The sequence below is a fragment of the Aquarana catesbeiana genome, linkage group LG03 (genome assembly GCF_042186555.1).
Source record: "Aquarana catesbeiana isolate 2022-GZ linkage group LG03, ASM4218655v1, whole genome shotgun sequence".
Classification (NCBI taxonomy): Eukaryota; Metazoa; Chordata; class Amphibia; order Anura; family Ranidae; genus Aquarana; species Aquarana catesbeiana.
The window spans coordinates 533,856,198-533,872,084 of NC_133326.1; the positions used below are offsets into that span (position 1 = coordinate 533,856,198).

Below are 15,887 nucleotides of genomic sequence, written 5' to 3' on the forward strand. Positions count from 1 at the left end.
TGGGGGGGGTGGTGGATTGACTGGCTAAGGGGGCCATGGGCCACCCCCCTAAGAAAATTGAGCACCAGCCGCCACTGGTTTCAATCCTTGAAAAATACAATTTAATTTTCCACATATTTGTTCTAGGTGTGTGACCCCCCAAAAAATTAAAAACCTGTCCAGAGATCCAACGATGTACTCACCTGAACCGATTCTTCAGTCAGCTTTGGGTGCAGGCACTGGCATAGCAAGTAGAAAAAACAGGTTTCCTATTGCATGTGCACGAGCCGCGCTGCACTTTGTGAATGGTCCCGTAGCCTTCTGGGAGCTGTGATGTGTCCCAGAAGACTGCGAGGGAAGGGAGGGGCGAACTTTCAGCTCAGATAGCCGTGGCACATCTAAGCCAGAAGTGGAGTGGGTACCTGTCAAAACCTTGTACCCGCTCCCCCCCCAAAAAAGTGCCAAATGTGGCAGGGGAGGGAAGTGGAATGTCCCCTTTTGTGTGGAGCTCCACTTTAACAAAGGCATTTCAATTTCATATCACAGGCAAATCTGAACCAGGAAAAGCAGTATAATCCCCATAATACAATATAAAGGAAAGCAGCGCTTTAATTAGGGTCCTGAAAAAAATTTGAGGTTTCGGTGCTCAGGCTAATGATGTCTTTCACTCATACTTGAATGCAGAAATTAAAGAGATGAAGAGCTGGGTAATAAAGGGGGTTTTGGACTTTAAATGAGGCACATAAAGGAACCAGATGTAGAAGCAAAAATATTTATTGAACAATTATGTACATAACATGGTAGATCAAAATATAAAAATGACTGTGGAAATGTTATGCTGGTGAAATTACCATGAGTCAGTGCATAACATCTAGTGTAACAAGGGGAAACATGACACTATAGGTGTGAAATATCACGTACCAATGTTGCTCCATATACAGAATCATATAAAAACAAAACACATTTGGAAAAGATAAATTCCATCATAGATCAAGCCATGATGTGTATCTTGAAAAACGCAACGTGTTTCGGGGGTTAAACTGCCTTATCAGGAGCAGATGCATAGGACAATTCCGGAAACATTTTTTTTTTATAAAAAAGGATGATCGTATATTAACCCCAATGGCTGGGAGAGTTAAAAAGGAGCAAAAAAGGAGCGTAGGAGGGAAGATGTCCATCCCCTTACTTACATACTGATTCAAACTGTCAGAGCAGGATACTGGACAGCTGGAAGGCATCTCGAATGTCTGTACCAGGAGCTGAGGTGGAAAGGACCCCCAGGATGGCGAAAACCCACAATTCTCCACAAGGATAAGGAAGTCCATGCTGTCGTGGCTGGTGTTGCCTAGTAATAGCTCCAAAGTGTCTGTGAAAAATGTATAACTGGAGTGGGATAAATGGTGAATAACCATATTGGAATAATCCATAGTGAATAGTGACAACCACTTGGGAGCAATTGTGATGAGAAGATGGTGGGTGGGTGATAGCCATAGTGTGAACAGCCCAGCTAGGTGCAGAGGGAACGGAAAAATAGGGAAATGAATGTACCTAGGCTTCTTAGAAGCAGCAGAACTGGGGGAGAGGTATATGAAAACACCACTTACTGAAGGCAAAAAGCCACAAGGAATGTACCTGTGTGATTCCAAAGGGAAATAGAAAGGAGTTGAAACTGCAGCAACCCACAGACAGCAACCAACGAACAGCTGAACCAACTGATCCAAGCGGGGATATTTGTAGGCAATCAAACCCACCTGGGGGTCCATGAGATGAAGAGCTGGTGACCCAAAATCATCCAATTGCAAAAATATTTATTTGTTTCAGGGTGCGTACATCATAGATACACTTACGCATTTCAGCCATAAGGCCTTAGTCATTGCATTTTTACTGTGGACAAACATGTTTGTCCACAGTAACAATGCTACGACTAATACCTTATAGCCTAAAGGCGTACGCTTGCCTGTGTTGTACTCACCCTGTAGCAAATAAACGTTCTCTTAATGCTGCATAATCTTTTTCTATCCTTAAATGTTCATTTAAAGTGTATATTCATTCAACACTTTGTTTTTTTACAGATTGGGGAAATATCAGAACCCCTGTATTACTGCTATCTGGGGCTCCATTACTAAGATTTTCTCTCATTTACTGTCCCAGTGAGAATGGTTTCATCAGACAGGAAGTGGGTAAAAAAAACAGCAACAGGGACACAAAAAAAAAAAAAAAAAAAAAGCTTTATTTCGTAGGTTACAGAAACTAGTTGACTAGTACCCCTGGTAATAATAGCTGCTTATATTTATTTATATATGCCTTTGAAACCATTGTTTTGAAGCAATCTACAGCACCCGGGCAGGCCTTTTCCACAGCTTTTACTGTAAAGAAGCCTTTTTGTATGAGGAGTCTTGAATTCTGCAAAAAATAATGCAACATAATGACATGGCACCATTCCCCTGATTCCTTACAGGGTGTGGGATGAATGATATTAGGCAATCTGGATAAATAGGGGAACTGGATCCCATGGCCGTGAGTCTGTGGGGAACAGAATCAAAGAAGAAGTTAGTATTGCAGTGAGAGCTGCTTTTTTGTTTTAATAAAGGCTGACCCAAATTTAAAAAAAATAAAAAACTGTTCATGCAATTAGGTTTTAAGAAAGATGGGTGAGCAAAGGAGTAGGCTGTTATTCTGTAAGAGACTAGCATCCCCCTAAAGCTTTAACAGACTGTCGCTTCTGGCAAATGCCAGAACTGTCACACTGCTAGTACAGTCTTTACACCCTTTGTTCACATATATGCAGTATGGGACGCCGCATGTGATTCGGATAGGAATTGCACTGCATTCCTATTCAAATTACATATGGTTCTTTGCAGTACAATATGAGCCCATTCATTTTGTTTGGGCTAAATGCACACCGCACAAAAAAGGTGCAGGCATCTTTTTTTTTTTTTGAAAAATAAAAGAACCTCGCACTATGGAATAGCTAAATGAGCTAGTTCTAGAAAATTATAAATATATATAAGCTGCTCCCCTCAAAGTGCAATAGAGCTAGCCTTGTCTGATTTGGGGTGTATAATAATAGGGGGCGCATTTTTTTTTTAATGCACCAGAATTAGATTAGATTCTTCAAATAGCACTGCGTTATACGACCTGTTTTGGGGTGTCATTAATTTAACATTCAGGTTTCTGTGATGTAAAAAAAAATGAGACAAAGATAAATCATTTCAGATTTTTTTACACCATTAATGTGACCTATAAACTGTACAACTCAGTTGAACATCAAACTGAAATCTTTTAGGTGGAGGGAAGTAAAAAATAAATAATCAATAATATGGTTGCATACGTGTGCACACCCTTACACTAATACTTTGTTGAAGCACCTTTTGATTTTATTACAGCACTCAGTCTTTTTGGATAGGAGTCTATCAGCATGGCACATCTTGACTTGGCAATATTTGCCCACTCTTTTTGCAAAAACACTCCAAATCTGTCAGATTGCGAGGACATCTCCTGTGCACAGCCCTCTTCAGATCACTGAATCAGATTCAGGTCTGAGCTCTGGCTGGGCCATTCCTTTGTTGTTTTGAGTTGTTCCATTGCTGAAAGGTAAAGTTCCTCTTCATGTTCAGCTTTCTAGCAGAAGCCTGAAGGTTTTGTGCCAATATTGAATGGTATTTGGAACTGTTCATAATTCCCTCTACCTTGATTAAGGCCCCTGTTCTAGCTGAAGAAAAAACAGCCCCAAAGCATGATGCTGCCACCACCATGTTTTACTGTGGGTATGGTGTTCTTTTGGTGATGTGCAGTGTTGTTTTTGCTCCAAACCTATCTTTTGGAATTATAGGCCCCTTTCACACGGGCACCATCAGTTTAGCCACGTTAAAAACGTATCAGTTCTTATCCGTTGCTTCATCCGTCTTCCATTCCGTTAATCCCCGTTTTCACCCGTCTTCCGTTCCTTTAACCACTTCCTTACCAGGCCAATTCTGACATTTCTCTCCTCCTGTAAAAATCATAATTTTTTTGCTAGAAAATTACATAGAACCCCCAAACATTATATATGTTTTTTTAGCAAAAACCCTAGAGAATACAATGGCAGTTGTTACAACTTTTTATCTCACACGGTATTTGCGCAGGAATTTTTCGAACGCGTTTTTTTGGGGAATAAAACGGTTTTGTGTTTTAAAAAAAAAAAACGGTAAAGTTAGCCCAATGTTTTTGCATATTGTGAAAGATGAAGTTACGCCGAGTAAATAGATACCTAACATGTCACGCTTCAAAATTGCACACGCTCGTAGAATGGCGCCAATGTTCGGTACTTAAAAATCCCCATAGGCGACACTTGAAATTTTTTTACTGGTTACATGTTTTGAGTTACAGAGGAGGTCTAGTGACAAAATGATTGCTCTCGCTCCAACGTTCGTGGCGATACCTCACATGTATGGTTTGAACACCGTTTTCATATGTGGGCGGGACTTACGTATGCGTTCGCTTCTGCGTGCGAGCACACGGGGACAGCGGCGCTTCAAAATTTTTTAATTTTTTTTTTTATTGATAATTATATTTTTTTTTTTTTTTTTTTTTTACATTTTTTTGAAAAAAAAAAACATTTTTGATCACTTTTTTCCTATTACAAGGAATGTAAACATCCCTTGTAATAGGAATATAACATGACAGGTCCTCTTAATAGTGAGATATGGGGTCAATAAGACCCCATATCTCACCACTGGGCTGGGAAGCCTAAAATTAAAAAAAAAAAAAAAAAAAAAAAAAAAACGATCACCGCTTCCCAGCCGAAGCAGCGCCGTTTTTTTGAATGGAGCGGCCTCCGATGATCATAGAGACTCCGGCGACCATCTGGTCCACCGGAAATCTCTATGATCTACATCCGGCGCCGGCGGATCCGCAAGCACCGGAGGGCGGCGGGAGGGGGGGGGGGGGGACGGGACGTCCCCTCTCGCCTCCCATAGGAACGATCAAGCGGTAGAACGGCCGCTATAATCGTTCCTATGGTGTAGAGATTCGCCGGCTGAAACCGGCAATATCTGAATGATGTCTGTAACTACAGGCATCATTCAGATATACCCGCCCAAAGCCCAGGACGTCATATGACGTCCGTGGGCGGGAAGTGGTTAATATCCGTTTTCATCTGTTAATGTACACGTATACATCCATTTTTTTCATCCGTTTACAGCAGTTTCTGTGCCTTTAAGGAAATTACTCAGAAAGCATTGCTCCTCCCATCCTACATTGCCATGCGTGAACAATTTGCTGACTACTTTCTATCTCCATCAGGAGACGTTCCATGGCAGTACCAATATATATATATATATATATATATATATATATATATATATATATATATAATTAATGCAGTGCAAATTTAAATTTATGAATTAATTCATTTGGTTATTTCATTGTGTTTTGATAGTATAAAAAGACACAAAAGCACATGATATGTTTAAACAGTTTTAGTTTTATTATTCTGCATAACCCTTTTAAAATAAAGGTTTTTTCACTTTGTTTTTTTATTTGTCAAAGTATGAACTATGAATTATTTTTTCAAAACGGATCTTAACTGATCGGACGTTGATGGACATTGTCAGTTAATATCCGTTTTGACGGATCTGGACGTAGCTTTGTACGTTAAAAAAAAAAACTGGATAAAAACGGAAGTGGAGGTTAACTGATGGTAACGGATGGTCATCCGTTCGCCCATAGGAATGCATTGTCATCCGTTGACAGATGGAAGAAAAACGGATAGACGGTCCGTCCGTGTGAAAGGGGCCATAGTCAACAAAAGTTCAACCTTGGTTTCCTCAGACCATAACACATTTTCCCACATGCTTTTGGGAGACTTCAGATGTGTTTTTACAAAATTTAGCCAGGCTTGGATGTTTCTTATGCCACATACACACGACCGGTTTTGCCGTTGGAATAAACTCCGAAGGTTTCTCCGACAGGACTCCAACGGAATTCCGCTCAAGCGGTCTTGCCTACACATGGTCACACCAAAGTCCGATCGTTCGGAACGCGGTGACGTACAACACGTACGACGGGGACTAGAAAAAGGAAGTTCAATAGCCAGTAGCCAATAGCTTCCATCTCGTACTTGCTTCAGAGCATGCGTCGTTTTTGGTCCGTCGGAACAGCATACAGACAATCGGTTATCCCGATAGGAATTGGTTCAGTCGGAAATATATAGAACATGTTCCATTTCTAGGTCCGTCAGAATTTTCAAAAAAAAAAGTCCGATGAGGCATACCCACGATCAGAATAGACGATGAAAAGCTTCCGTCTGATTTTTTCTGTCGGACATTCCACTCGTGTGTACACGGCTTTAGAAAGAAAAGGCTTCAGTCTTGCCACTCTACCCCATAGCCCAGACATATGAAGAATATGGGAGATTGTTGTTACATGTACCACACAGCCAGTACTTGCCAGATATTCCTGCAGCTCCTTTAATGTTACTGTAGGCCTATTGGCAGCCTCCCTGACCAGATTTCTTCTTGTCTTTTCATCAATTTTGGAGGGACATCCAGTTCTTAGTAATGTCACTGTTGTGCCATATTTTCTCCACTTGACGATGACTGTCTTCACTGTGTTCCATGGTATATCTAATGCCTTGGAAATTCTTTGTATCCTTCTCCTGACTGATACCTTTTAACAACGAGATCCCTCTGATGCTTTGGAAGCTCTCTGCGGACCATGGCTTTTGCTGTAGGATGTGACTAAGAAAAGGTCAGGAAAGACCTACTAGAACAGCTGAACTTTATTTGGGGTTAATCAGAGGCACTTTAAATGATGACAGGTGTGACTCCTATTTAACATGAGTTTGAATGTGATTGCTTAATTCTGAACACAGCTACAACCCCAGTTATAAGAGGGTGTGCACACTTTTGCAACCACATTATTTTATTTTTTTTACTTCCCCTCCCAAAAAGATTTCAGTTTGTTTTTCAATTGAGTTGTACAGTTTATAGGTCACATCAAAGGTGGAAAAAGTTCTGAAATGATTTATCTTTGTCTTATTTTTTTACATCACAAAAACCTGACATTATAACAGGGGTATGTAGACTTTTTATATCCACTGTATGTAAACCGAGTCTCGGACTAAAGAACAGGATTACAGGTGAAACACAAGCAACGTGACAGTTGTAACAGTGATGTAAACTTGATAAAATTTCTGGAAAAATACTGAAGTGGTGTACGCTATGTGATCCAAAAACCAAGGTCAAACAAAGAACTTTTTCAGCGTGTTCCCATGTGATGGATTTTCATTCATTCTTATATCTGCAGACACTTTCCTTTTTTCAGTTTTCTTTTTTATAGATGAACCAGTCTGTGTCTTGTCTGTCCTTCAGGTGCCTATAAGCTAAGTCTGAGAGATAACACCAGGGATCAATACACTGCAGGATAAATAAAAAGAAAGGGGACAGAGGCACCAGATGTGGCATGACATATTTATTTTATTAATGCATCAGTGTCATATTTCATGTCGGAATGCACATCAGTCTCTGCGCCCAAAGAGCTTACAGTCTAATGTCCTTTTAATGAGGTGACAGTTTTGGGTGGGAAGCAAGTAACTTATCAGTATGCTTTTGAACAAGGACACTGAAGCACCCTGAGGATCCCACACAAACATTGGGGGAATATGAGTATTGTAATAGTGTCCCTGGTAGTAAGGCCTTGGTGGTACTTGAACCCAGTCCCACAAGTCTCTAGTAGGGAAGAGGGAAGTGATTTCAGCAAAATGTTGCCACAAAATTGCAAATTCTCACCAAAGGGAAACTTAAATTTAGCTAAATGAGTTGCCCTAGGCAGAACTAGCTTGAAAAAAAATATATATTTCTTATTTTATTTGAGGGGTTTTTTTGTTTATTTAGGGTAGTTTCGTTTTTGTCATTTTGTGTTTTTTTGTATTTTTGTTCATTATTTTTCCACTATCTTTTTTTTTTTTTACAGGAAGAGAAAAAACAAACAACAAATAAACATAAAACAACAAGGCTAGGAAGCAGCCGTTTTAAAGCTCATTGCACTCTTAAAATAGTTATAAAGGTAAAAGGTTTTTTTTAACTTTAATACATTCTCTGCATTAAGGTAAAAAAAACCCCTTCATGTTCTACTACCTCCCCAGATCCCTTAAATACTTAATTTTGTAAAACGCTGAGAAAACTGTTGGCGCTATATGAATCCTGAATAATAATAATAATAATAATACTTACCTGAGCCTGATCTCGATCCAGTGCTGTGCCCATGATCAGCTCCTCTCTCTCTCTCTCTCTCTCTCTCTCTCTCTCTCTCTCTCTCTCTCTCTCTCTCTCTCTCTCTCTCTCTCTCTCTCTCTCTCTCTCTCTCTCTCTCTCTCTCGGAACTTGGGAGGGAGGAGGAGCCAGGAGTGCCAGCATGGGACCCCAGAAGAGGAGGATCAGGGTTGCCCTGTGCAAAGTCAATGCACAGAATGGGCAAGTATAACATGCTTATCATAAATTTAAAAAAAAAAAAAAAAAAAAAGAGAAGAACCTTTACAACCACTTTAAAAACATAATTTTCCCTTCCTCTTGGATATCAGTGAATTTCCCCAAACATAATGAATCACCTGATTTTGGAAGAAATTTTGGGGAAATTAAAAACTCTCAATTTCGCTCATACTAATCTCCAATGCTAACATCTGAGCCATCTTACCACTAGATGCTGAATGACGGGAGTTTTCTCACTAGTTGCTGAAATGAGAGAGAAGGCACAGAGCGAAGTAAGTGACCTTATTTTTTCTACAGGTCCCCCATTTGCATTTTAGATAATGGAATTTTTCTTGTGCTGTTGGGGGTTATGTCAGACATTTAGATGGCAAGGTCAAGAAATACTCAGGTGTGTGAGGCTTCTAGACTAATAATTATAGGTTCGGAAAATGTGCTCTGTCATGTTCTTATTTCTAAATGTGTCCCAGATTTCACTTGCTGTCACATTGGAAGTAATGGGAAATGTCTCCAATAGGGAGAAAGTCAGGAAACTAAGATATATTTGTAGTATGGTAAGGAATGGTAAAAACATATGAAAATATTTTTATGCTGCCTGTGTAACTGATTGTGTTAGGGGATCAGTAAGGATTGTTTCCACATTGAACCTAGGTTCACATTGGAGCGATTTGTCATGCGATTTGAGAGATCAAATCGCATGACAAGTCGCAGCCTATTGGAGTCAATGGCACCGCACCAATTTGCAAAAGTAGTTCCTGCACTACTATCAGGTGCGACTTCAATAGACATCTGTGCATTAAGTCACACACATGTCTATCAAGTAGCACCTGAAATCGCGCTGACCTTGCTACTTTGAAATCGTGCTACTTCAAGTGAAGTAGCGCAATTTCAAAGTAGCATCAATGTGAACCAGGGCTGAACCACATACTGAGAGTATTTATTGGTCTTCCTCCGGTTCAACTGCATGTTTAGGGTTCTGAGGATGCAAATCTATAATTTATTTATTTTTGTCTATAGGTTGGACAATATAGGTGTAGGTTTTCAACCTGGCATACTATTTAACTATATTCTGTTGCTGATTAAATGTCGTGGCAGATAACTGAATGCAACTTTTTCCTGTATGGTTATTGTCCCCACATTATTTTCCCTATATCAGTAGAAATACATTTATTTCATTTAATTCATACATTGTCACACTATTGTTGGTAAGGTGAGGACCAGTATAAAAAAAATGTAATGTTCTGTGTAGCAGAGGGGATCCTAGCAATGGGGTGTTGCTTTGAGCACTAAAGATTGTATCCAGGATCCAGTGATGATAATCTGCTCTGAATGGAAGAGACCTTCCTGCCATAGTCCCACAGTAACAGCAAAACCCAGAGATTCGTTATATGGCCAGAAGTTTGTTGACACCTGACCAATACAAGTATAAGAGCTTGCTGGACATCCCATTCCAAAATCATAGGTTTTAAAAAAGATGTGTTGCTGTGGCCATTTGTATAGTGACTTTATTGCAATAATTTGGAGTTAGATATATTATTTAAGAGCATATATGTTTACAGAGGCTCTTCCCCTTCATTGATATGCAGGAAGTTGGTGGGAGGGGCTTGGGGAGCTTTTGAAAGAAACCTGTTTGGACAAGAGATGTGTTTGGAAGGACAAAGAGGAAGACATGGATGTGATGAGCTCGAAAACTTTGGCGATGTAAACCCTAAGTTGAGTAACTATTTAGTTTACTTAATGCGTACATATTGTACATGTTTACATTTGTAGGCATATTTTTGTAAGCTACGAGTTGTGTTGTATTGTGTATGCTACAGTTATTTGTGCAGTCTTTCCTGTTTAGTAAAGCATTGATACACTACAGAACTTCATTGGTTTTACTGCAAGAACTTTAAAAGATAGAAGCAAAGCATAACATTTGGGGGCTCGTCCGGGAGTTGTGCTAAAATCTCAACTGAAGCAGACCTGTTTTCTGTGGTGTGTTTTGTTGCTTGTGCTGGGGGAAAATGCTGTGTACACTGTTTAGGAAGAGTAATGCCGCGTACACACGGTCGGACTTTACGGCGGACTTTGCCCGGCGGATTTTTCGACGTACTTTCCGACGGACTTTGTGAATGAACGGACTTGCCTACACACAATCCACCAAAGTCCGTCGAATTCGTACGTGATGACGTACGACCGGACTAAAACAAGGAAGTTCATAGCCAGTAGCCAATAGCTGCCCTAGCGTGCCTTTTTGTCCGTCGAACTAGCATACAGACGAGCGGACTTTTCGACCGGACTCGATTTCAACGGATAAATTTTAAACAAGTTTAAAATCTAAGTCCGTCCAACTTTTGAGAAAACAAAGTCCGCTGGAGCCCACACACATCGAATTGTCCGACGAAATCCAGTCCGCCGGGCAAAGTCCGCCGTAAAGTCCGCTCGTGTGTACGCGGCATAAGGCTGCAAAGGTTTCTGATGTCCAGGACTTGAAGGTGTGCACCCTTCCTACCTGGACCAGAAATAGTCAGTGGATGTCTGTTGTAAAGGAGCTGGCTGGATATGCTTCTCCTTTGAACAGAGCTTGGGATGGAATCTCTGATCTTTCCTCAGATTTTAGTCTCCAAAGTTTTGGGTTCAGTAAGGGAGAGATGCGGGCAGTTGCTGTGTTTGGTTTGTACTTCCTGCATGCTCTACATATTAATTCTGAAAAGAGGGAAAAGGTAGAATTAGAAAAGGATTTACTGAAGGAGCAGCTTACAGTAGCATCCAAGTGTTTGGAAGAAACTGCAAGCATGGCAAAAGATTTAGAAAGTAGGCTAATCAAAGTTAAACCTGCAGTGGCTTTGAAGTGTGTTCAAACCCCTGTAGGCAGAGCTGAAGATTTGAATGAGCGGTGTGCAGCCCTCATAATCAAGTCTAATGATGCCCTAACAAAGGACAAGGGCCCGAAGCCTGTAAGCCAGGGGTGTCCAAACTTTTTTCAAAGAGGGCCAGATTTGATGAAGTGAACATACGTGAGGGACGACCATTTTGCCTGACATTCTTTGAACCATTAAAATTTGGTCTAAGTGTGTTCGTTCGAGCACTAATACACTGCCCAACAAGAATTCTCTTGCCTTTGTGGCTGTGTGTGTGAGTAAAGAGATGAGCTCAGGCATGTTATTTGGATTTACCGTATCTATTGGCGTATATCACTTTAAGAGGGAAGTTTCAGGAAAAAAAAAACTTACATTTTAAATAAAGAACTGTGAAGCAAAGTAAGGGTCAGTGCCCAACTGAAGCCTCAAAAGTGCCATGAATGCAGCACCCACCATTTCCAGGAATGCAGCACCCACCATTGCCAGGAATGCAGCACCCACCATTGCCAGGAATGCAGCACCCACCATTGCCATCAGTGCAGCCTGTTTGATGCCCATCCATCTGCAGCCTCGGAGGGGATGGGGGGAGGGACAAGCGCCAAAAGATTACATACAGGAGAAACTCCTGTTTTCTCTGTGGCCTCTTTATTACAAAGTTCTGCCACCTATGATGGACAGAACAGTCATCCAATGGCAGCGCAGGAGACGGGACTTCCTATTACAGAGGCTGCGGTGTAAACAGGAAATTCTCCTATGTGTACGGCACTCGTCCCGCCTCTTCCCTGTCCCCTCCAAGGCAGCCAGCATATATATCTTTTGTGGCCCCGGTGCTGGGAGATTGTTGGGGGCCACAAAAGATAAACATGTCCAAATAACCAGGCGGGCCGTTCAAAACCTGAACGCAGGCCGCGATTGGCCCGAGGGCCAGACTTTGGACATGATTGCTGTAAGCAGAAGTAGGACATGTGCCACTATTACTTCCCATAAGTGGGAAGCTGAGGATTTGATCAGCTCAAATGGCCGAGTTGGGTCAGATACAAGGAAGGCAAGGCCTATGATCTCCAGGAGACACATGTCAAATGATTTACTTAAGGTGGGGGTCCCTAGAGAGAAAATAGATGGGATTCCTACACCAGCATTGCTTAAGAAGTGGAAGCAAGTGGTTGGGGATGGTAGATTCAGTCACATTAAGTGTTTCTGTTGCCATAAAATGCTGTGAAGGCCTGTGTTCTTCCCAGCACAGCACAGAGAGACATGCAAGTATTTTCATTACGTTGGAAGTCAATGCCTTTCCATGAAAGTGTTTCAAGGAAACAGTGGGCACCCTACAATAGTTTTGCAGTTAGAAATGGGCAGATAGAGAAATGTGAGCAGTGAGCTATGTTTTTGGAAGGAACATTTAATCTGCTTTGTCTTACTCTTTTCAGGTACTGAGCATCGAGAGGTGGAGCAGGCAGAGCAGATTACCATGCTAGATGGGAGGAGGCAGACCAGAAGAGAACCTGAGGAAGATGCAGATGATTTCCTAATGGTGGCTGAATTGGAGTGGACTTTCATCTGAGCATTTCCTTATGACCAAGTGGACGAGAGACTTTCATCTGGGACTTTCTTTACACAAACTGCCAAAGATATTGTTAACCCTGCTCAAAAGTAATGTTGCAGTCTTCCCCACTGCAATGTTACATCCCCCATAGGGTTGTTCATTAAAGTTTCATTATCGGTTAGGGGGCGTGACCGGATGATTGGGTGTGTGTGGGGCTGTGAGATGGAGTGAGTGAGTGAACGCTGTGCCGCTCTCCCCACCCTCCGTTCCACTCCTCCGTATAGTCGAGCGCTCTCCCTGTCGGCATACCCAGGCTTGGATGGAAGTCATCAGTAGATACAGAGACCTACCTCCTGTCCTCTTATTAGCACCCTTCATCTCTGCTGGGCGGCACGAGCCTGGGGATCCCCAGGAAGATGCTCATCCCTATCTACAGGTGGAAGCTCGGGACGGCTTGGGACAGCAGAGTGGATGTGCGAGAGGTGTCTAGCCACACTCGGGACCACGCAGGACTGTGCAGCGGATTATCATCCAGAGACTCTCCGACAGAGGGGTACAGTAAGTGGACCGGAGTGCAGAAACCTATGCCACAAAGCAGGTAACGCTTAATCTAATAAGGGAAACCGGAAGTATATACCGGCAGTGTTCAGGCTGCTTTGTACTCTTCACATTGCTCTCTATACGAAGCTGCGAGGATTGTTTGAGCTATGGTGCCAGGAGGGGAAAAGGTGTGTTTGGAGGGGTATTAGTAGTATTAGTAGTATTAGTATGCCCTGGCCATTAGGGTGAAGATACCCCCCACGTAACACCCTGGGTCTAGGCTAATCAGGTAGCCTCGCATTATCATATACTACCCCCACTGCTCTATATATCCAGCTGAGTGGTTCAATCTGTTACGGTGTCAGGAGGGGGAAGGGAGGGGGAAAGGGACTCATTCACACTCCAGTTATACTTCTTAATGAGGTGCAGTTTCATCAGTATCAACAGTGTGCTCAGTCGTAATATCCTGTGTTCTTGTCAACTGAGGGGCAAGTTGTTTGGTGGCACTTTCTTTGAGTCATTGGACTTCAGAGTAGAGGGCATATTGCACACGTCCCCATTTGGTGTAGTGGCAGAGCATACTGAGGATATAATATATAGTACTTCATTCTGATTCCCCTCTTCCTCTACACTCCTCCTCCACATAAATACAGGGCAGGTGCTTAGGCGCAAGGTTAAGAACGCACAATGCAGAATCTTCGTTCCGCTAAAGATAAAAACCCGCAACTTTCAGTGGCAGCGTCAGCAGCTGCAAAGTTGGAGCAATATGCTCACGCCTCACCTGTGACCCCTCCAAAGAAGAAAACACATCGGGGGGGGGGGCTCCTGATAGGAAAAGCCAGGGTCAGCAGCAAGCAATGCCAACAGGTGGTTCTCAAGCGCCTCAATCATCCAAAATGCACAACCCAAAAGGATCGGGGCCAAGTGATCAAAATACAAATGCAAACATGGAAGCTAGTACTGACCCAATCATGTCCTCAGAGAAAGAACCGACACTTATTTTTTCGATACATTTTTTTATTTTGTTCTATTAATAGCGCTATGTATGTACTGGCAAACATATATACCCCCCCCCCCCCCCCCCCTTTTAATCTAGATGTTATGCTTAAACTGAATGAATTCCTGATAGATAAAAAGGAATTTCCTATTACAGCACTGGGGGACTTTAATGAGGTTCTGGACAGAAAGATAGACCAATTTCCGGCGAGAACCTTCTCAGAGTATGCCGCCAAGAGCCGTCTGGGTCAGTTTTCGGACGAAGTGGGGTTGGTAGACCTGTGGAGGGTGCGGAACCCGGGGGTGCTACAATATTCATGCAGATCAGCGTCACACTCAGCCCTCTCGAGGATAGACATGGCCTTGGGGAACGATAGAACACTCCAGTTAACAGGCAAAATTATGTACAGGCCAAGAGGAGTCTCGGACCACTCTCCCATAGTAGTTACACTGAAGATAGGGGAGCACAGCCCCCGGAAGGAATGGAGGATAAGCCTGCACTGGTTTGGGGTAATCAGGATGGAGGATGGAATTCTCCCCGCGCTGAGGGAGTTTGTAGATTTTAATCAGGGAACAGTGACATCCAATGTATTATGGGATGCTTGTAAGGCCTTTCTAAGGGGGGTTTTAATACAGCAGATGGCCAAATTTAATAAAGAAGATAGGCGGGAGGTAGAGAACTCACTAAGGGAAGCATCGGATGCGGAAAACAATTTTATTAGAGACCCAACCCCTGAAAAGGAAAAGATGTGGCAAGAGAAACAACGGGTGTATAAACAGATTACCATGCAGAAGGCTGAGACTAGGCGGCTCCTCCAGTGCCAGGTATCTTTGGTGGAGGGAGAGAGAGTGGGAAGAGTGTTGGCACAGTTGGTGAAATCCAATAAGGCTCCATCAACGGTCCTCGCTATTAGAGCACAGAGTGGAGATATTCTTTCAAGCTCCCCAAAAATAGTGCAAATCTTCAGGGACTATTACAAAAAGTTGTACACTTCTCAGAAAAAAGGTAAAGAGATTGAGATGGAGGACTTCCTGGGGAAGCTGTCATTCCCGATCCTCTCGCAAGAGGAAAGGGATTTACTGGAATCCCCAATAACAATTACAGAATTACAACAAGCAATTGGTAGTATGGCGTGCCTTAAATCGCCCGGCCCCGATGGAATACCAATCGAGGCCTATAGGCACCTGGGGGAGGTGTTAGTCCCTGAACTTCTGAGGGTTTTGGGGGATGCGTACAAGGGGGGGCGTCTGCCTGCATCAATGCTAGAAGCAAGAATTATAGTGCTGCAGAAAGAGGGGAAAGATCCCCTCATCATGGCTGCTTATAGGCCAATTTCCCTAATATGTACAGATGATAAAATCTTGGCCAAGGTCCTAGCTGCCAGATTGAGCAGAGTTATACATAAATTAATACACGAAGATCAGGCGGGATTCATGGCTAATAGATCTACAAGCCTGAATATTAGAAGGGCTTTCTTGAACCTACAGTCCCCTATGGAAAATGAGGACTTAAGAGCCTTA

The 15,887-nt window shown here is 42.4% G+C and overlaps 1 long non-coding RNA gene across 1 annotated transcript in view; it reads left to right on the forward strand.

The window, feature by feature from the left end:
* The window catches only part of LOC141134626 (uncharacterized), a 58,660-nt gene extending 45,520 nt beyond the window's left edge, over nt 1-13,140 (forward strand). The window contains exon 3 of the long non-coding RNA XR_012243244.1: nt 12,715-13,140. This is a non-coding gene — a long non-coding RNA (uncharacterized lncRNA). The remainder of the gene's footprint in view (nt 1-12,714) is intronic.
* The last annotated feature ends 2,747 nt before the right edge of the window (nt 13,141-15,887 follow it).